This window comes from Theobroma cacao, chromosome 4 (assembly GCF_000208745.1).
Source record: "Theobroma cacao cultivar B97-61/B2 chromosome 4, Criollo_cocoa_genome_V2, whole genome shotgun sequence".
NCBI classification, from domain to species: domain Eukaryota; kingdom Viridiplantae; phylum Streptophyta; class Magnoliopsida; order Malvales; family Malvaceae; genus Theobroma; species Theobroma cacao.
The window spans coordinates 18,221,200-18,235,986 of record NC_030853.1 but is presented as its reverse complement, the minus strand read 5'-3'; the positions used below and the strand labels follow the sequence as shown (position 1 = coordinate 18,235,986).

At 33.4% G+C, this 14,787-nt stretch overlaps 1 long non-coding RNA gene across 1 annotated transcript; it reads right to left on the bottom strand.

Annotated features, from left to right (window-relative positions):
- On the bottom strand, positions 5,344 to 7,218 carry LOC108661728. The gene is made up of 3 exons (XR_001927505.1): positions 7,094 to 7,218; positions 6,348 to 6,416; positions 5,344 to 5,482 (listed from the first exon to the last, which is right to left on the bottom strand). It is a non-coding gene; the product is annotated as an uncharacterized LOC108661728 (long non-coding RNA).

The following is a 14,787-nucleotide window of genomic DNA, read 5'->3' as shown; positions in this document are numbered from 1 at the left end:
CATCTATCAATTTTCTAATTAAAGTCTTTTGCGTTCTACCTTATCTTTGTTTTTGACCTACTCCAATTATCAATACTTTCTTTCACATTTCCTTACTCATGATTATAAAATCACTTTCTCTAACGGATGAGATAGAAATTAATCAACTATGATAGGAAAATTCAAGAGAGGAAGGAGAAGTAAAGAGATATTTGGAAAAACAATTAGATGTAGAAAATGATTCAATAAAAAATTTAAAAAGTTAGATACCTACTAGGAAAATAATTTCTAAAGTTTATAAATATAAGAGAATAGTTTTGTAGAAATTGACAATCAATACCAAAGGCTCTTCCCTAAAATTTCTTTGAACAAGTAAGTTCTCTTTACAACAATATTATTTTTGTTTTCTTTTTATACTGTTTGTTCTTGTTTTTTTTAATTATTTTTATTTTTATTTCATTTGTTGTAACGTAGGCTTCAGAATGAAAAATGAAAAGAAAAGAAAGTTATTATCGCTAGTAAATAACTTTCCCTAGAGAAGAATTTAATTTATGTATACGTTTAAAGGCACTTTTACATTTGGCATTCCCTTGGGTGCTTCTTTGCTTGGAACGTCAGAAACACTTAGTATAGTTTGCCCCATGCATTAAAATTTTATTATTGAAAATAAAAATTTCATGCATAATTGAAATAATAATTATTGACTTTTAATCAAACAAAAAGATGTAAATGGCTCCTTAATAATCTCCAATGTCACTCTTAAAATTTGTAAATTATATAGAGAATTCCATGTAATATATATATATATATATATATATATATATATATATATATATATATTNAATTCCATGTAATATATATATATATATATATATATATATATATATATATATATATAGCTTTCTTATTGGATTATTGCTCTATATGTTACAACATTTGGTTTAGTTTTATCCGAGCTAGTACTATATATAGTATATGTTTGGCATATGATAATTACACTTTCCTTGCTCTCAAGTTTGTTTTCTATGTAGGGTTTAAGTTTTATTTAGAAAAAAAAAGTGAGATTTTATTTCACTAGTGTGTGGTGTGTGTGTGTGTGTGTATATGTGTATATATATAATGACATTTGTTAGAAAAAGAAGTAAAAGTGATATTATATGTAGTAGTTAGTGAAAAGCTAAGAGAAGAAAGTGGAAATTTCATTAAAAAAAACCATGTAAAATTTTGGAATTTTTTCCTTTCAAAATCCCACTCATTGCAATAGCTATAGCAACATGCATCCCATATACCCACAATTTTCTTACTTTACCATAATTTTTAATCTCATTCTCTCACATGTCACTTAATAATAATAATAATAATACTTTTTGAAAAGTATTACTAATTTATTTTACATTTATTTTTTGTATTGCGTCTGAAAAGACATAAGAACATAGCTTGTAAATATTATTAAAGATAGTTATTGTTTGTGTTCATATGTATACTCTCAATTTAGATTTTTTCATTTTTAGATATAATTGATATGCATAACATATATAAAGTGTGTATAATTAATATTGCTTTACCTTGAACATAAGTTACTTTTATGTATCAATCCAACTAAATAATTAATTGGTTTAACATATAAGGAGTATTTATTTATTGTTGCTCGCTTTTCATTGAGAGGATTTTTTTTGCTGATTTATGTACATATATCTTTATTGTTTTGTTTGGCATAAAGATAAGAATAATCAAACAAATATGGGCAAAGATAAGAACAAATAAATAAACATGAGATATTAATGCATAAGTAGGAATGATAATGCATGAATACTTATCTAGTTGTCATTGTTGTTAATAAGAATTTTGTTGCCACATCTTATAGCTAAGACTTGTTTTACTTCGAAAGTTCACTATGGTGAGCCTAATAGGGTTACTTTGGGAAAGAAAAGGAAGAATACTGCTGCAACTTCTCTTTCTAAGACAATGCGAGTAGGGAGAATTGGTGAAGTACTTCCTGTACTTAAAAATTATAAAGATGATGCTTCTGACACCCATTTGAAAGACTTTCATGACATCCTAGCCTTACTACAACACTTGTAGCTTTTGGAGCATGTTTATAAAGTAAAAGGTGAATTTTCACATTTTAAACATGAATTCATGAAGAAAGGTATTATGGATAGCTTGGGTAATGCCTTAGAGATTGCTTCCTCCCCATGGGTCGACATTTCTTTTGAAGAATTACAAAAGATGGTGGATCTCATAGAATATGTCCTCAACTCACATTGTCAAATTAATTGCCTTGACACTTGTATAGCCAAGGCCCAAAAATACATTATGACGAAGATTAACAAACCTAGCATAAAAGCTGAGATAAAAGAGCTTGACGTAAGGAAGATGGAGTTGCTAAGAAGATTATATAGCCTCTTCAATTTTGAGAATGATAGATCATTTTCCCTTTTGAACTTCATACTTAACTAGCTTGTTTTTGTTCTTCTTTTTCTTACATTGTAGACTTTTTTTCCATAGTCAACATTTACTTTGCTTTCTTCGTAGTTTTATTGAGTTACTTTATTTCATATTTCACTTTTTGCAAGCATATGAATGTTTCACAAATATCACTATATGCGGCCAAAAGGGATTCTCAACTTCATATTAAGGAGAATAATCCTTAACCTAGTATAAAGGAGAATAACACATCCTTTATATAAGCACTTAAAGTTGTGGCTTATTTGTGAATAGCAAACTATGGCTAATAAATAAGCGATAAAGCTAACAGTTAATAACATAATATCATTACAGCTAGATTATGTGCGTTAAAACTTGCGATTGCAATATGAATTATATGGTGAAAGATGTGGACTACAAAGCTTGCGAACAAGTCCGACAATAATATTACAACCAAAGTAAGCTCGATAAAACTTGCAGTTGAAAATTAATTTACTTTAAAATATCACAAGATAGCCAAAATGGAAGCAATAAAGCTACGACTGAAAATGCATTTACTTTAAAGTATACAAAACAATTTAAACGAAAGCTAACACTGAGAAGTCATTCGTAAAAAGAGACAAATAGTGGGTGGAATTCTTATACATGATACTTCTTAATGTATTGAAAATTGACTAGTGCGGTAACAACATTGGTCTTTGGATTCACTAGCTTGCAATATCCATTTTCGTTCACCTAATGAACAATGTATGTTTTTTCCTACTTTGGACTAAACTTGGCTACTGATGTTCCTCTTCTAATTGTTTTGCTGCACCGAATGCTAAGTCACCCACTTCAAAGCTCTTTTTCCCTACCGGCTTGTCATATGCTTTACTTAACCTTTTTTGATACATGGAGAAGTTCTTCTTAGCTTTATCTCTTTCTCCCTCCAATGTTTCCAATTCCAACATTTGTAAAGTATCATTGCCCATTTCAGCATCCAAGGCTAATCTTGTTGATGGAAGTAGGATTTTTGTTGGTAGAACAACTTTTATCTTATATACTAAAGAAAAAAGAGTAGTGGTGGTAAATGCTCGCTTGAAAGTTCTATATGCCCATAGTGCCGCAGGAACAACATCATGCCATATGTTAGGATTGTCATGTACCATTCTACTTAGTACTTTAAACAGAGTCTTGTTGGTGACCTCAACTTGATCATTCTCTTTAGGGTAATAAAGGGTTGACTTCACATGGTCGACATCATAAAGGACTAAGAGTTCCTTTACACTATAGTTAACATTTGGAGTACCATCGTCTGACAAGATACGCTTAGGTATTCCAAATTTACAAATGATGTTCTCTTTTATGAAGTTGGCCATAACCAGTCCAGTTGCCTTTTTCAAAGGAACAACCTTTACCCATTTGGTGAAGCAATTCGTTACTGCAAATATCCATGTATGTCCTCTAGAAGTGGGACTGATAGGTCTAACCATGTCAAACACCCAAGAGTGAAAAGGCCAAGGTGTGATAATGCTATGGAGTACTACAGCAGGAGCTTGTATGGTGTTTCCATGGACTTGACATTCATGACATTTTGATGCGTAATTTATCACATTTGCTTCCATGGTAAGCCAGTAGTGTCCAAGATCTAACAGTTTCTTATAAAGCTTTCTCCCCCCTTGATGCTCTGCACTACTTCTAGCATGAACTTTTTCCATTAAGGGATTTCCATTAGCAAGAGAAACACACTTAGTGGACGTCCTATGAATGATACTTGGAACAACTCATTTCCTTTAAGGAAGAAGCATTGAGCTCTTCTCTTCAATTGTTTTGCATCTTGAAAATTTATTAGAAGAACTTCATCTTGAAGGAAAAAAAATTACTTCCTATAAAATGACATTCACCACATCTGGAGATTTCGAACACCTAAGACAAGAATGTTGAAATTGAAGCACATCTGTGGACATAGTTGGCTAAAAATATCCTACGCTCTAGAGTAACCAATGCAACTGTGGTCCTTCCTCTCCACACCATTGATCTGGATTGCTTTCAATTTTCCTTTGCTTCACGTTTGGAAATGCATCTAGCTAATACTCCATTACTTCCCTTATGGTATAACACACCATGGATAGTAGTGAAGTGTTTTAATTGTGAGATAGTAGTAGAGCTTGGATTGAGCAGGTCTTTTATTATAGGTGCATGCCAATCCTCTTCTTCATAAGTGGGAGGTTGTAATAGTACATTGGATAGACATGGAAGCATTCTCTTTAATATTGAAATAGGACTTTGATCTTTTTCTTACATTTTTATTTTGGAAGCTAGAGTAGTAAGTGCGTCCGTATGTCTATTTGTTGATCTTGAACTATGCTTGCATCTCACTTTTTGGAATTTCTATAAAAGTGACCTAACAATAGTTCTGTAGGATTCAATCATAGGCCCTTCAAAGGAAACTCACCATTTATTTATTTTACAATGAGATTAGTGTCACGACCCGGTACTCTCTTCGAGCTCGTGACAATCACTGCGATGTCCCGATAGACATACCTTACCTAGAATGTCAACCGAAACCTCACAAGGCTCTAGCATTAGTTTTTCGCCTCCTCTGTGAGCAACAATTACTAAATATCATGTTTTAAAGGAATATAGACTATTTTCAAATCAAAGACAATCAAAAAGTAATTTCTACCGCACATGGGTATTTTGGTCATTTTATCTGATAATTTTGAAATCTGCTAAAAATATAATATATAAATGAAAAATATACATTTCATATCTAAAAATAAATTTAGGTATCTAAATCATCCATTTAAAGTGAATTTATAACTAATAAAACTAAATAAAAATATTAGATAAAATATTACATTTTCATATAAAACAATATTTATAAAATTCTACATAAACAATTACTGCAGCATAATAACAAAATAAATTCATATACATAATAGCACACAGCACCAGGGTATACAAAAATATTTTACAATGATATGTGAGCCTCGAAATAACAAAAATAAACAGGACTGTAGACCTACGATTTCTCAGGGTGCAAATCCAAAAGCAAACCCTCGACAAAATCGGTTGTCTACAGACTGCTCTGAACCTGAAATGGGTGAAAAGAAGAGGGTGAGTTTTTATAAACTCAGTGAGTAAGCAAAATTCATTTATAACATCTAAAGCCGATAAAATAGAGATAATTAAAACATCTCTTCATAATATGATTCATAACATTAAAACTCATTTCAACCATATAAAACAATTACATTTCATAAAAAATAATCAGCAAGGCTTATGACTCTCTTAAAACTTGGCTTGTGCCAAAACTTGTACTCGGTGACACCTTGTGCCGGGCATCCAACCGAGTCCGCCAAGGTTGTTAAATTAACATATACACATAAAATATGTTTTTACGTTTAAAAACGTAGCCGTTCCTTAGTGTTGGCTGAGTTTCACCCTCACGTGATGGTTCAGCGTAAGGTGAACTCTAAACTAACTTAGGAGATACCCTCAGCGCCTCTCATACTAAGGTAAAATATAACAGGGTTTACCGTGCCCCTCTAATAGGCAGGTCCACAAAAACTCGCCCACTGTAGTAAGCTAATCATTTATCTCACCAAATCAATAAAAATTTCGGCAGCATGACATGGCTAATATGATATTACCCAGCCTGTCAAGGTAAAACAAAACAATTCATATATTCCACACAAACACAAATCTAGCCATTCATGCCATCACATTGTCATAAGCCATCAATTCAAACCATATATCAAACACCAGTATATAGTCTCCACTTACTCAATTTCCAAAACCAGTATTCGATTTCCAAAACAAGTTATAAATCTCATTTCGTTTAACCAACACTTCAATTTTAAAACATAAAAATTTACCATTTAAAATCATTATTCTTTAAAACATAAAAACGAGTAGAAACAACTTTAGATAGTTAAGATGATCGTCTGTTTACTCACAATAACGGGAGTACTCCTACTCCTGGTCCTTGGGTACGATATCCTTACCCTTACCAGAGGGCTCACCACCTATACATAATAAATAACAAGTAATTCAATATATTTGTGCCAAACTGTTATAAAACTATTTCAGGCTCTTTATGAATGTATGAAATTGAATGAGAAGTGTTCGAATAATCACTTAAAGATGGTGTTCTACGTAGGTTCAATTGTTGTTGGACTGAAATGGTATTCTACCTAACTCACATTATACACTGTTTAATTAGCCAAAACATCCAATTCAACTCCAAATAGATTCATTACACATTCGGTACTCCAATAAGTCCGTATACCTCATTAGAAATCAATTCTAAGTCCATTTACTATAATTTTCTCATTATCGTTCAAGTCGTTTACTAAAGGAACTATACTTTTCGATAACCGTTTTCGATATCCGACATCACGAATCATCAAATACGAGCTAGATAACATGAAATATGACAAAATTCATCTTCAAAATACTCCCTATAGAATTCAGCCAATTAGGGTTTGATGAAGAACATGTTTTATTGCTTGTTTTTCATATCGAATATCACAAAACACTAAAAACACTTAGATAGCCTGAAATCTATCAAAAACCATCATCAAAACCTTCCCCCCTTGATTCGGCTAGCATGCTTCCATCATGAAAACTTGAGTTTCAACCATAAAAAATGAAAAAGAAAGTATGGGTAAGGTAAATCTTAAGCTAAATCGCGAAATCTTACCTCCGATCGCTTCGTTTTTTTGGAAATCCAATGAATTTCTCTTGAATTTTTCCTCCTTAGGGTTTTTCTATTCTTTCCCCCTTTGTTCTTTGGCTTGAACGGCAATGAGAGAGTGAATGGGAGAGTTTATGTTGAGTTTATAAAGGAAATTATAAAATAATAAAAACTTGACACATGGCAACATATAATTGGTTCACATTTAAAACTTAACTAATAAGACTTTTCCTTTCCACCACATATAATCCCATAATTATCCAAAGTATAAATGATAATAGGTGAAATTCATGGGCTTGACAAGTGTCATGGTGGTGCAAAATTTTAAAAATTCCAATTACGTCCTCATAGACACGTGAAATGACCGTTTTGCCTTTATGTTCGAAAAATGTCAGAATTGAAATTTTTCACTTCTCAAATTCAAATTATGTTCCAACTAGTCAAACTTGGTCAAAAATCGCGCCCAACATTCCAATTTTTTGCCCTCGGGAGGCAAAATAACCATTTTGCCCTTACGTTATGAAAATTTCCGATTGGATTCCAAATTAATCATTGAACTCCAAATCACTATTTTAAGATATTCTAAGGTTCAATAACTCTCAAATACATCCCAAAATCTCTATTTGGACTAGTTCGAGGCTTTAATCGACTTAATTGTACCACTAAGTACAATACCGACTTTTAACGATTTTTTCTAGGCATCCAAGTATGCAGACATGCTATTAAGTACATGAATGACATGGCAAGTATACTATAGAGCTGGGCTTGACAATTAGAGTCTCCATGGATGCACAAGCTATGAACTCCGACAAGAGTGCCCATGTACAACCCTAAAATCAATGCCTCATAATTCTACTTGGTTGTTGGTGCAGGGGAAATCCAACTAGAAGGCTAAAGAAATAGGATCTTCTCTACTTGGTACATTTACCTTGTCCATTCCCTCTGGATGAGCTTGATTGTTGTGAGAATTAGAGGATGACTCACCTTTCATGTGAACTTCTCTTGGGAAAATTAAGACTATCCCAGCACCTCTACCAGACATAATCGAAAAACCATCAAAATACAAATCCCATTCTCTTTCTTCTGTACTAAAAAAGCATACTTTGCATAGCTCTTTTGGAATAGAACCGGGAATTACTTTTTCAAATTAAGATGGGAAATGAGCCAACAAATCTGAGAGAGCTTGATATTTGATCACCTTGGGTTGCACAATCGAAATATGAAACTTTCCAAGTAAGAGAAGCCGCTTTATTATCGCCCCCAATAAGGTCGTCAATAGAGCAAGAATTTGATAAGATCTAACTTGGTTACCACTTTAAGTTTGTGAGCCAAGAAGTAATGGCAAAGTTTTTGAGTTATGTACCCTAGTGCAAGACAATGCTTCTTCATCAGTGGGTAGTTCAATTCACTCACATGTAAAAATCTAATCAAGTAATACACAGGTCGTTCTTGCCCTTCCACTTCTTGAACAAGTAGAGCACCAATTGAGTGTGGAGTTGAAGTGAGGTATAGCACCATTGGTTCCCCTTAGATTGACATAGTCACTGTCTTGGGAAAAGCAAAAATACCTTTGATTTTCTCATAGGCTTGCTGTTATTGCTCACCCCATGAAAATGGGACCTTTTTCTTGAAAAGAGCTTGAATAGGCATAATAATCTCCCTTAAGGTTGGAATGAACCTCTAGATGTAAGAAACTTTCCCCAACAACCTTTTGAATTTCTTTTAGTTTGATGGAGGTGGCATTGATTAAATAGTCTTTATTTTCATAGGGTCCACGTATATGCCCTTCCTATGAACCACGAAACCCAAAAACTTACCAATTGTTACTCCAAAGGAACATTTTAAGGGATTCATGCATAGTTTGTATTCTCGACATCACTCGAACACCCTTTTCAAGTCTCTAAGATGATTTGGGCCTTTCTTGGACTTCACTACTATGTCATCAACCAGAATGGCATAACTGTATAGTAAAAGTTACCAAATGGGGTTTTGAAAGTTGTCTTTTATGCATCATCAGGTGCCATCTTTATCTGGTTATATTCACTGAATTTGTCCATGAACAAGAACATCTCACGCCTAGCTGTAGCATCCATAAGAGTATCAATGTTCGAAAAAGGAAAATCATCTTTGGGATTGACTTTATTTAGATCTCTAAAATCCACGCACACTCGAATTACTCTGTTCTTCTTCTTTATAGGCACTACATTTGTAAGCCAAGTTAGGTGAGGGATTGACATGATGAATCCAGTTTTAAAAAGTTTGTTAATTTCTTCCTTTATCTGGTTTTCTATTTCATGGCGAAATACGCATGCATCTGTAACTCATGAGTGACAAGTTTCTCATCCAATTCAAGCATTTGCTCGTATGTCCAAGCAAACACATTTTAGAATTCCTTGAGTAGCTGAACTATTGCTATTCTTTGTTCCTCCAAAAGGCTCTTACTTATAAAAAGTGGTTTGAGAGTCTCCATCCTCAGCTAAGTGGAGCTCTTCTAACTCGTTGCCTTGTGGCCTTGATTATTCTTGAAGCTATTCTGTTACATGTTCCTCTTCTGCTTCTTCCACTTGAAGATAAGATGGTGGTATATCAGGTGGTTCATTTGATATGGGGTCAAGAGAAAATGTTTTTTCAAACCCCACACTCCATCATAAGTAATAAACCATCTTCTCGTCTCCACGAACATAAGAGCTTATCCCATTAGGGTTTTCATTTGTTCTTTCAGAGCATCTTCTTTTCTTCCTCGCTTCTTCTTTTTTGATATGATTTCCATTTATTTATATGAGTATTTTTTCCATCATGGAAGTGGAACACTTATAGGCCTAGCTACGGCAGTTTTTCCTTCCTCTGCTGGTTCCTCAAAGAAAAAAGCTTCGGTGTAATGGTCATAAGATGGTGCAAACTCTTTAGGTTTATATTCACAACCTTTAGAGTAGACAGTGGCATGAGGTTTACAGAGGAACCTTCATTAATGAACGTTCTTCGCTCTAGGTATCCGTTGACATTGCTCTCTACATAGAGTGGTTTGTTGTGACAAGGATGTAAGGGACACATGTCTACTTCTGTGAATATTATGACACTCTCATATCCGCTTACCATTTTCCTCATAGGTTGTCCCACCAAGCTGCACTCCTGATAATTCTATTTTATAGAATTAATTTAATCTCATTTCGTTCTTAAATGTTAGCTAAGTCTTTAAATTTTAACTAAAATTTAGTTATTTTCAGTTGTTTTTCTAATTAGTTTATTTTTATTGAGTTATTTTAATTTTATTTATTTATTTTAATTTGGATATTATTTATTAGTTTTTAATCTTTTTGTAGGATTTAAAGGAATAAGGCTTAATGTTGGAAAGAAAGGTGTTTGAAGGATTCAAAATCCTGCTCATACATACTTCAATATTTTGACCATAACTCTTACTCCAGTTTTTTAAATGATGCGATTTTTGAGCCATTGGAAATCTAAGAGATAAAGCTTCAACTTTCACGAAGATCACTTTACCAATTCTACCTTGAAGACAGAGAAAATCAAGTTGGAAGATGAATGAATGTAATCATGTGGGAAAGGCAATTTGAAAGATGACATTTGATGTTTGGGCCTCATAACACTTCTTAGCCCACAAGTTGAGTCATTAAGTTAAACTATGTTTAATTTAGGGAATTTTAGGTCAAGATTGTTAGTATTTAAAGAGTGTTTTGGGAAAAGTTAAGAAAAGAACCTTAAGAGATTCGAGAAGCTAGAAGTTGAGACTAAAGCTTGGAGAGTAAGGCTGCAAATATTTATTTTGTCTGCTTCCTTAGCATTTACTTTTCTTGTTACTCTTAATGGTTAAACTTCACATATTTTTATTTATTTTTGCAATGATGAGTTGTTAATTTTATTTTTCTAGAATTACAATTCAACTCACATGTAATCTGAATTTTTAATCTAGTTCTTCCTTATTTTCAATGGAATTGAATTGTTTATTCCAATTTATTCTTAATACTTTTAATTGTTTAGCTACTAATTAAATTGATTTAGAAATATAAACATAACTCAAGAGAGGGAGTTTAATGTAGGCTAAGATTGGAATAGCATATGATCATAAAAATTGATTTATGTATAGGACAGGGATATACCTATATGCCATATGTAGCCAGAATTAGAGCATGAACTTAATGAGTCTGTTTTAATTTCAATTCACATAGGGATATAATGATTTGGTTAAAATAGATATTTTTATAAGTCGAGTTGGGAAACCCTTATAAATAATTGAGGACTTTAGGTTAGCAAATTTAACCTATTGAAATAAACTAAAGAAGAGAGGTAAGATCTAGATGTAGTGTGAGGAATTTTGTAATCCTAGGTTTCTTTTTATTGATTTTTATAAGATTTTATTTCTATTTTGATTTTTATTCTTGTTAATTAGTTTTGTTAATTTTAGTTTAAATAATTATTTACTTTTTGACCATTTGGATAAAATTAAATTGTGTTAATTTAAATACTGGGTAAAAGTTTTAGAACAATTCTCTATGGAATTGATACTTTATTTGCCATTATACTATTCTTGTGATACATATACTAGCGTGAGTAGAAAATTAAATAACAACTGCCCATGTTGCAAACCAACTATCTGTACTAACAATGTGGCTACTTTCTTTCTTGATTACTCTAAGAAGCCAAGTTGATCAAAGAAGTGCTTGTAGTTAGGTGTTTTCATGAGTGAGCTAGCAATCGAAAAGGTAACCATAGCAACTGCTCGTGTGTCCTTTTCTTAATTGGAAGGAAGGGCAGGCTTTTTTTGAATACTGATAATTGCACTCATATGTCCTTAGGCATTTAGATGAGCAAGGAGTGGATTATTTTGAATCCTATTGTTTCCAATCAAGACTTCTCCTACTTGTGTCCTCTTGTGAAAATCTTACTTATATTTCTGTATTCAGCAGATGGATTACCCACTGCATTATGATAATCACAAGAGCACAGATTAGACTTCTCTTTTTCTGTTGGTGGTCTCAATACGTAAAGCAAATTTATTTGTCTGTCTCTAATCCATTCTTGAAGGAGTGCCTTTACTCGATTAAGTGGAGCTAAGAATGAAGAAGGTGCAACGATCTCTTCATCTTATCTTCTTTTAAAGTTGTCTCGTCTTAGCCTCAAATTATCTCGAGGGCCTCTTCTTTCTCTACCTCCCTCTTAAATTGCATTCACAGTAGTGATGTTCCTCCTATTAAAATGATTGGCTCATTTTTGCTTAAAAATCATATTATTGGTTCGCCGTGCAGCTTCAACTAATATGGCAAAAGTAGAAAAGGGTAAGTTTTCCAAATGCACCCTATATTCATTTAATATACCTTGGATGCATACTTTGACCAACTCATTTTCATCATGAGAATCTAGTACATCCAGTACACGTTCCCTGAACCGTTGGATGTACTCCATAAGATCTTTTCTTGCCTTATGATATTCTCTCCCTAGGTCAATAAAAGTCACATTCTCTTGGGTAGAAAAGAAATTTTTCCCGAACATCCTACACATCAGGTTCTAAAGTCAATTAAGCCGGAAGTGAAATTAATGTACTAGGTGTAAGCTTTCTCAGTAAGGGACTTAGAAAACTCCTTCAACTTTAAATCATCGTCCAAGCCTACGACTCTTAAGGTTTCTACAAACTTCATGACATGTTCCCAAGCATCACCGATTTTGCCATTAAATTCTTTGAATTTCGACCTAGTGTAATCCTTGGTGTATGGCTTACTGGCTATTTTAACAAGATAGAGTAGTTTCAAGTCAAACTCTAAGAAGTTAAGACTCATGTTCTTCTAATCGAGCATTTTCTCCAGCTCCTCCTCTGTGATAAAACTCTGAGCGTTAATGGAAGGAATAACTATAATAGGACTGTCTACAATAGAAGGATTTGTGGTATTGAAAAGTGGGTCAATTGTGTTTTCTCTATTTCCTCCATTTCCATTGTTGTTGACCATGTTAGCGGCATTTTCTGTCGGCATAAGTGGAGGTTAAAAGGTTGTGGCAATTAAGGATGCAAACCGAGTGATGATCTCTATCATACACTGGTTGTTTAATTCCAGCACTTGCATCCTTTCTTGAGAAGATTGGAGCATTTTCATGAGCTCTTAGACATAGGTGGGAATAGTCGTTTCTTGGTTGTCGGGAGAACTCTCCATATCTTTTGATAAAAAAATTTTCAGTAAAATTTTTTTTCACTTACTACAATCACTTTCCCCAATGAAGTCTTCAAAATATAAAGGGTTCTTTTGGTAGAGAGAGAGGACGTGTTGCAATGAGTGAAACGAAATACACTAAAGGTGGTAGAGAGGAAGACTAAAGTAGTCCTTGAAGCGTAAATGCTTTGGTGGCAGGTGGTAAGGAATAAGAAAAGGTGGAGGAAAACGACAAATTACTACAGATGAAAAGGGTTGAGTAGGATGAATGTTTGGATGAGGATTGAGAAAGCTTTTAGGATAATCTCTGCTGAATTTCTAATAATTTCTTCTTCTCTCCCAACCTCCAAGGCTTTCATGTTTATACTGAACAGAAGCACTTTCCTAAGAGTAGTTGGGAGAACACGTTTAATCATGGGAGAACGTGTTTGTCATGGAAGAGCAATTAAAGAACAGTTTATAGGATATTAAAAAAATGACCATGTAGTTGGGTAGTGGGTATAAGTTTTAGGTAATGGAGTAGCGACACTTGATAGTGCGCTATGTGTATTCTTAAGGAAGAAAGAAAGAAATAAGGGTCAAGCACATATACTTCAAAGAAAAGTTAAGAGGAAGTTTTCTTAACTATCTCCATATTTGAGCCACCAAGCCAAACTTTTTAGTATTGGGATGAGCCTTACAGCCAATTGGGATTGGTTAAAGCTTGATTTCAATCATGCAACAATATCATTCATGTTGAATGATTAGAGATTTCTTTTATCAATAAGGCATCAATTATAATGAGTTATAAGTCTAATTAGATGAAGTCCGTAAGATTAATATGCCTTGCAAGGGAGCTGTAATGGGTTGCAGTTATGAGATCCCTATGTATCAAAGCATAATCTCAAAATGTTCCCAATCAATGTATCATTGAGACTGGACATCGATGATGCTTAGAGACTGGTATATTCTATCTTCCTTACTTTGGAAGTAAGCAATTGATCTCATAGATTGAAGTATAGAGATATTTGGAACTAGAATATAGGTGTTTGCCTAAAGAGCAAGTTCACTAAACATGACCCTCCATGAGAAGTGCATTTGGTAATACACTCCAATGTCTATGCAACACTTCTCATGTGTTAGTCATGTAAATACTCCTTAGACTTGAGACACTAAGTTGTCTTATATGTGGAGTGCTATGTTTTAATTTCATCCCTACGAATGCCTAACTAAGAATGCCTAAACAAGATGTTTTTGGGTATAGTATGAAGCATGTGAAGGCAAATGAGTGGTCAAGATATGAATCATTACCTCAAGTGTTTTAGAGGACATATCCAATCAGTTATTGGTTAACATTAGCTTATTGAAGTCCTTGGCCAAGGTGACATAGAGATTATGAAAATGTTTCATAAGTTTCTGTAACGTTAATGCTATAATTGCATGAATGAATATGAAATTCAATACGAGTAGGCACTGTACCAAGCTCTTATCATCTCCTGGATATATGATGAGGGAATGAATTACACTGATAAACTATACACTGAACGGTTGTCAAAGAACTTTTTG